The following is a 7,495-nucleotide window of genomic DNA, read 5'->3' as shown; positions in this document are numbered from 1 at the left end:
CATTTTCCTTCACCTTATTCAGGGGATTTTAGATAGCTTTTTTTCCCCGCCTGATTGAACACTCATTTTTGTTTTACTTTGCATTCTTTGCCTCTTTTTTTTTTTTTTTTCTTTATTTCTCTTTCAGTACCATGAAAGAATCGAGACAGTGAGGAAAAATATTAAATATTAGGTAGCAGTGAAATTAGATCTCTCTATTAAATTAAACAAAATTAATCATTTCTATATCTAACCTAAACTACCCATGCAAAGTTCTCATTTTCTCGGGAAATCTTTTTCCATGAATAATAACACTGCACAGCCACCGTGGCTCTTGATGCTTGAAGAAACAGAAAAGCCAAATTTTATTGATCCTCAGACAAATAAATCCTCTCTGGGGCTGCAGTCGGGTTTCCACAGATTGTTTGTTGGTTTTGGGGATTGTTCCCCACCCCTTCTGGTTGTAGGGTTGGCTCTGAGTCGGTGCCAGGGAAAACCCAGAGCTCCCCTGGGCTGGGATCGGCTGCCAGGGCACTGCTGATCCCAAAACTAAACACAGCCCTGCTGATCCCAAACTGGGCACAGCCCTGCTGATCCCAAAGCTGGGCACAGCCCTGCTGATCCCAAACTAAACACAGCCCTGCTGATCCCAAAGCTGGGCACAGCCCTGCTGATCCCAAACTGGGCACAGCCCTGCTGATCCTAAACTAAACACAGCCCTGCTGATCCCAAACTGGGCACAGCCCTGCTGATCCTAAACTAAACACAGCCCTGCTGATCCCAAACTGGGCACAGCCCTGCTGATCCCAAACTAAACACAGCCCTGCTGATCCCAAACTGGGCACAGCCCTGCTGATCCCAACACAGCCCTGCTGATCCCAAAACTAAACACAGCCCTGTTGATCCCAAAACTAAACACAGCCCTGCTGATCCCAAAACTAAACACAGCCCTGCTGATCCCAACACAGCCCTGCTGATCCCAAAACTAAACACAGCCCTGCTGATCCTAAACTGAACACAGCCCTGCTGATCCCAAACTAAACACAGCCCTGCTGATCCCAACACAGCCCTGCTGATCCTAAACTAAACACAGCCCTGCTGATCCCAAACTAAACACAGCCCTGCTGATCCCAAACTGGGCACAGCCCTGCTGATCCCAACACAGCCCTGCTGATCCCAAACTGGGCACAGCCCTGCTGATCCCAACACAGCCCTGCTGATCCCAACACAGCCCTGCTAATCCCAAAACTGGGCACAGCCCTGCTGATCCCAAAACTAAACACAGCCCTGCTGATCCCAAACTGAACACAGCCCTGCTGATCCCAACACAGCCCTGCTGATCCTAAACTAAACACAGCCCTGCTGATCCTAAACTGAACACAGCCCTGCTGATCCCAACACAGCCCTGCTGATCCTAAACTGAACACAGCCCTGCTGATCCCAACACAGCCCTGCTGATCCCAACACAGCCCTGCTGATCCTATACTGGGTACAGCCCTGCTGTGATGCTCCTGATGGACCCTCAGCATTCCCTGGAGCCGTGGAGAGCAGGGCTCAGCTCCAGGGAAATCAGGGCTCAGCTCCAGGGAAATCGGGGCTCATCTCCAGGGAAATCGGGGCTCAGCTCCAGGGAAATCGGGGCTCAGCTCCAGGGAAATCGGGGCTCAGCTCCAGGGAAATCAGGGCTCAGCTCCAGGGAAATCGGGGCTCATCTCCAGGGAAATCGGGGCTCAGCTCCAGGGAAATCGGGGCTCAGCTCCAGGGAAATCAGGGCTCAGCTCCAGGGAATGCTCCTGATGGACTCTCAGCATTCCCAGCTCCCTGCTCTCATGCTCCCTTTCCCACTGCCTTTCCCACTGTCTGGGACATCCGTGCTCCACGCAGCAGGAAAATGCATTTATTCCTAGAAGGCAGCTCCTCCAAATGAAACAACTGATGGAAACTAATGGCAATGGAGCCTAATAGAATTTTCTTAATTTTATCCCGAGCTGTTTATTGAAGTTGGCATGATTTCCACCACAAACCCACATCACTGCAGCTCAGCCCTCCCTCCCCACAGCTCCCCCTCTGCGAGGGAGGCTTGGTCGAAACGGGAGATGGAGAGCTCTCCCTGCAGACTGAGCTTAAACGTGCTCACTAAGTTCATCAAATAAATTAGCTTGGCCTTGTCTGTGTTCTACACATATCGAGCTGGTATTTTTAATTGCTGCCACGTAAACAAGTTTTCTTTGCAAATTAAAATTATGAGTAGGTTGTTATTTCCAGAGCGGTTTTCAATACTTAGATAATATTAAAATAAATCGGTTCAATGTGATTTTTTTTTCCAGATTACACATGAATGTGTCTTCCTTATCAACATGATAGAAATCTCTAGTGGCCATTTGGACCTTTGCATTGAACACATAGTCTGGATTTTCTGGTGAAGTAAAATAATATCTGGATTAAAATTACCTAAAGAACATCTTTAACCTAATTACACTCCAGTCTGCAACAGAGAAATTTGAGGCTTCAGGAGGTTTCAGAAGAAGGGCACAACCAGAAGGAAATAAAATGTGTAAAAAACATGCAGAGGAAACCATGAGAGAACCCCAGGCATTTCCAAAACCAATAACTCTGCCCTGCCAGCTCTGAGCTGACACACAGCAGGGTCAGAGCATCCCTAAATTATACAGGACAGGGGGAAAATCTGGAGAGCAGGAGACAAAGTAAAGAAATCCAGAAGGAAGAATGGAAACCTTACCAGACTTTAGGATGTGGTTTGTTATTTTTGAAGTGTTTTTAGAGTCTGATTTCTATAAGTATTAGAATGTTCTGAGGAATTGCAGCTAAGTTTCAAACATGTGGCACCGTTTGTTTTCACCCCTCCCACCAGGGGATTTTGAGAAGTGGCTGAGGAGCATCTGAGACTCTGAGTTGTGGAGTCACAGAACTATTAAGTTTAAAACTATTAAGTATTTATAACTATTAAGTTGTAAAATCCTCTCTAAGGCCACGGAGTCCAAACAGGGGACAGTGACAGCAAAGCTCCTTTGAGTGCAGAGTCACAGGCACAGAGTTCTTGGGCTGGGAAGGGACCTCTGGAGATCACCCAGACCAGGAGAGTTTCCATTCTTCCCTCCAGCCCCAAGGGAAATAGCAGAAAAATAAAAATTCACAAACTCTGCATTTTTTACACTCTGCTTTCCGAGAGCAAATCACTGGCAGAGCCTCTGAGCTGCCCCGAGGGGAATGGCTGGGCAGAGAGGACAACACAGAGAATCCCAGAATCCTGGAATCCTGGAACCCCAGAATCCTGGAATCCCAGAATCCTGGAATCCTGGAACCCCAGAATCCTGGAACACCAGAATCCTGGAACACCAGAATCCTGGAATCCCAGAATTTGGGTATTCCAGAATCCCAGTATCCCAGAATTCCAAAATCCCAGAATCCTGGGATCCCAGAATCCTGGAATCTCAGAATCTGGGAATTCCAGAATCCCAGAGTCCCAGAATCCTGGAATCCTGGAATCCCAGAATTCCAGAGTCCCAGAATCCCAGAGTCCTGGAATCTCAGAATCCCAGAATCTCAGAATCCCAGAATCCCAAAATCCCAGAATCCTGGAATCTCAGAATCCTGGAATCTCAGAATCTGGGAACCACAGAATCCCAGTATCCCAGAATTCCGGAATCCCACCCCACCCCACTCTGGGGTTGGGAGCAGCCTTTCCCAGGCAATGTTCACACCTTTGGTTCATCCCTCTCCAGGAACTGCTCGTGCCCTCCCAGACCCTCCAGGGCTGATCTCCCCCCTCCGGGCTGAGCCCACCCCCAGTGCCTCCCCAGCTCCGAAGGACAGGGAATGCTGCAGGAAAGAGGAGCCTCCCAGCAGAGCTGAGGAGCCCAAAGTGTCCCCGAGCATCTGAACCCTGCAGGGTGAGCCCATCCTTCCCCACGGGCTGGAGGCCAAATATCCCCCCCAGCTGATCCCCCCCAGCTGATCACCACACCCAGCCTGGCAGCGGGGAATTGCGGGAGGGATGGAGTGATGGGATGGGCACGGCACTGCCCATGGCACTGCCCACGGCACTGCCCAGGTCCTGCTGGGGCAGCAGAAAAGCTCAGCACGCAGCTCCTGAGGGGCAGTAAAACAAACCCAACCACACCTCCAGGGCCAGAGGAGGAGGAGCTGTGGCTGGGAAAATACATGGAAAAGAAAGGAAGACAAAGAGCCCTGAAAAGCAGGAGTGGGAATGAAAATGTGGTGGTGTTGACTGGTGCCTTCCCTGGAGCTGCTTCCTCCGGGACATTTCTGCAGGCCCAGCACTGAGAGCAGCTCAGCAAAGAGGATTTCCAGGAGCTGGAACAGGGGACGGGTCCTCCCCAGCATCAGCTGCCTCGGTGCCACTTGGCTGGGCAGGAAATGGTGCCTGTGTGGGGCAGGGGCCAGCGTGGAACAGCTGGGCTGGCAGCAGCTCCGCTCTGAAAGTAAGAAATTAGGTGGAGAATTAAGAATTAATCCTGATTTTTCAGGATGCACATGAGTGCTCTCATTAGAGGAAATCTGTGCCTCGAGTCACGCTGCTCCAAGGCCAGAGCTGGGGCAGGGAGGGATCTTGTGATCCATGGGAATGGATCCCTGGCAGCCAGCACCTGCCTTGCACAGCCCCTGCTCCTCACTGTGCATTGGGCAAACCCTGCCTTGGGGCTTGAATAAATGAATGCACAGTGCAATCAGGGCAACTTTCCTCTTGATGGGAAGTGGAGGGGCAGCTCCATCTCTGTTCTCTGGGACAGGGACAGGAACAGGGAATGGCTGGAGCTGGGCCAGGGGCGCCAGGCTGGATTTTGGGAAAGGTTCTTCCCTCCCCCAGAGGGTGCTGGCACTGCCCAGGCTCCCCAGGGAATTCCAGAGCTCCAGGAGAGTTTGGACACCAGGGATGCCAGGGTGGGATTGTTGGGGGGTCTGTGCAGGGACAGGGGCTGGGATGATCCCTGGGGGTCCCTCCCAGCTCAGGACATTCCATGACCCCTGTTCTGAGGGGATCCCAGCCAGGAGCAGCTGCTGTGCTCAGGGGAGAAGCTCTGAAGGCAGCAGGGTCCCATGGCCGTGCTGGGGCTCCCAGGGAAGGAGCCTGGAGCCAAAGGTGGCTCCTGCCAGGGCCAGCAGCCCTCAGTGCTCAGTGCCAGCCCAGAGCTGCCCTGGGGCGCTGGCCAGGCTCCCCCTGCCCGAGGAGCTGCTTCAACAAGGAAACACCACACCAGCCTTCCCAGCCAGATTCATTCTCCTGATGATAAACCAAATTAGCTTTGCTATTGTCATCTCAATCTGACTGCCAGGGAGAATCTGTCACCTCCGTCCTGACACAGGAGTGAGCCCAGCAGGCAGGGAGGGGTCACAGCTCGTGGGGCTCAGTGTTGGAGTCCGAAAAAACAGATTAAAATGCAGGGTTTGAATTAAAACCTTGGGATGGATTGAAGCATATTAAGCCACTCATACATGGAATAGAGCTGTAAGCTTAAGTTTTAGGTAAGTATGTAAGTTTAAATATGTAAGAATATGTTTTAAGTGCCTTAAAAAGTAAAAGCCCTAGACATCAATGAAGAAAACAAGTCTTAAAAACAAACCTCAGTGAGAGCTCAAAAACATAGTTTTAGAATAATAAAACCATAGTAAGAATATTGCTTACACTTTTCAGATAGAACAGATAGGCCACATGCACAAGTTGTGCATAAACCTTTGTATTATAAACCCAGAATTCTGAGAGGTTCAGAAGAAATGCTTCAGGTTTGTGGTTTTAGCTCCTTGGGTAATTTGTTAATAAGAATCTGTGCATTGGAGAGGCTTGCTCTCTTCTTCAGCATCATCATCATCACTGCCACCACATGAAGAAGAAGAAGAGGGAGAAGAAAGAAAAAAGGAAAGGAAAGGAAAGGAAAGGAAAGGAAAGGAAAGGAAAGGAAAGGAAAGGAAAGGAAAGGAAAGGAAAGGAAAGGAAAGGAAAGGAAAGGAAAGGAAAGGAAAGGAAAGGAAAGGAAAGGAAAGGAAAGGAAAGGAAAGGAAAGGAAAGGAAAGGAAAGGAAAGGAAAGGAAAGGAAAGGAAAGGAAAGGAAAGGAAAGGAAAGGAAAGGAAAGGAAAGGAAAGGAAAGGAAAGGAAAGGAAAGGAAAGGAAAGGAAAGGAAAGGAAAGGAAAGGAAAGGGAAAAAGAACAAAATAAGAAAAGACCAGGGAGCTTCTGCCTCTCGAGACTCTGTACCAGGATCTGTACTCAGGGCTTTACTTCTATTTGGGATTTTCTGCTGAAAGATTTTAGGGTGGCCTGGAACACTTGGGACTCTTTGCCTTTCCAAGAACCAACTTTACAGCAATGAACGACTGCTGAGCTCTTGTGGAGAGACCCCCAACCCGCAGAGCTCAGCCCCTGGAGCCCTCCTGAGCCCAGCCTGGCCTCCCTCACCTCGGCCTCGGTGCTGCCTTCAAGTGATTTGATAATTGAGGGCTGTAATTCGTGAATCTTCATGTTTACTCGATTTAATTGAGCATTAGTGTTAATTTAAACAAGTCAGTGGCTTCAGTCCCAGTTCTAGGGCTTGGTGTGAAGGAGGAAGGGATTCCTGCCTGTGCTCACAGAAATCTCTGTTATGGTAAACGGTGGCAATGAGGCCAATAAATAATTGTTTTTATTTTGCTCACCTTCCCTTTTCTGACGGTGCCATGGGGCAGGGATGTTATCAAACAGATCAGGAATATCTGGGCCTTCCTTCACTGAAAAATATTGCAATGAAATAGGAAATGTTCTCCATCCTTGCTGCTGCCTCTGGAGAAAAGAGAAAATTATTCCTCTTCCAAAAACTGCTCTGTTTTTAAAGTACTGAGGATAAATTCTGTAACCTCTGGACTGCTCCAACTCTAAGTGAATCCATATTTCCATTTCTACTGATAAAAAAGAAAGAAAAGGAGCCAGAGGCTTGTCATCCAAGCAGAAATTCCCCTGGGAATTACAGATTTGCCTAAGATCCGCAGGATTTTCTTCCAAAAGTCCAAAACTCCGACTTTCCTTAATCCCTTTTAGGTTTTGCAGCAGACTTCCCTCAGCAAGGGCTTCCTTAGGAAAAGGAATTGCATTTCTGACTGAGGGAAGTGACTGCACTGAGGGCTGGAGGGGTCCAGGGGCAGCCACAGCTGCTCTGGCAATTCCAGCCCAGCCCCAAATTCCCAATTCCCAATTTCCCACCCATCCCTGCCATTCCCTGTGTCCTGTGCCCCCATCCCTGTCCTGCTCTCCTGGAGCCCTGGCACAGCTTCCCTGCAGCTCCTGGCTGAGGAGAGGGATTCCTGTCCCATTAAACACAGAGAGTGAAGAGGGGCTGAAAGAGAGCACACAACTTGCACAAAGGAATTAATTTAAAGGTGAATTATCCATAAAAATCACCCAGAGCTGCTGCCAGTGGGATGCACTCACAGAACTGCTGACAGGCCTGCAGTTAATTAAACTCCACCTAGATTTATATTTTTGCTGATTAACTAAACCTATTGATT

This window comes from Sturnus vulgaris, chromosome 6 (genome assembly GCF_052056855.1).
Source record: "Sturnus vulgaris isolate bStuVul1 chromosome 6, bStuVul1.hap1, whole genome shotgun sequence".
Taxonomy (NCBI): Eukaryota; Metazoa; Chordata; class Aves; order Passeriformes; family Sturnidae; genus Sturnus; species Sturnus vulgaris.
The sequence above is the reverse complement of the archived record's forward strand: the minus strand, read 5'-3'. Positions refer to the sequence as shown.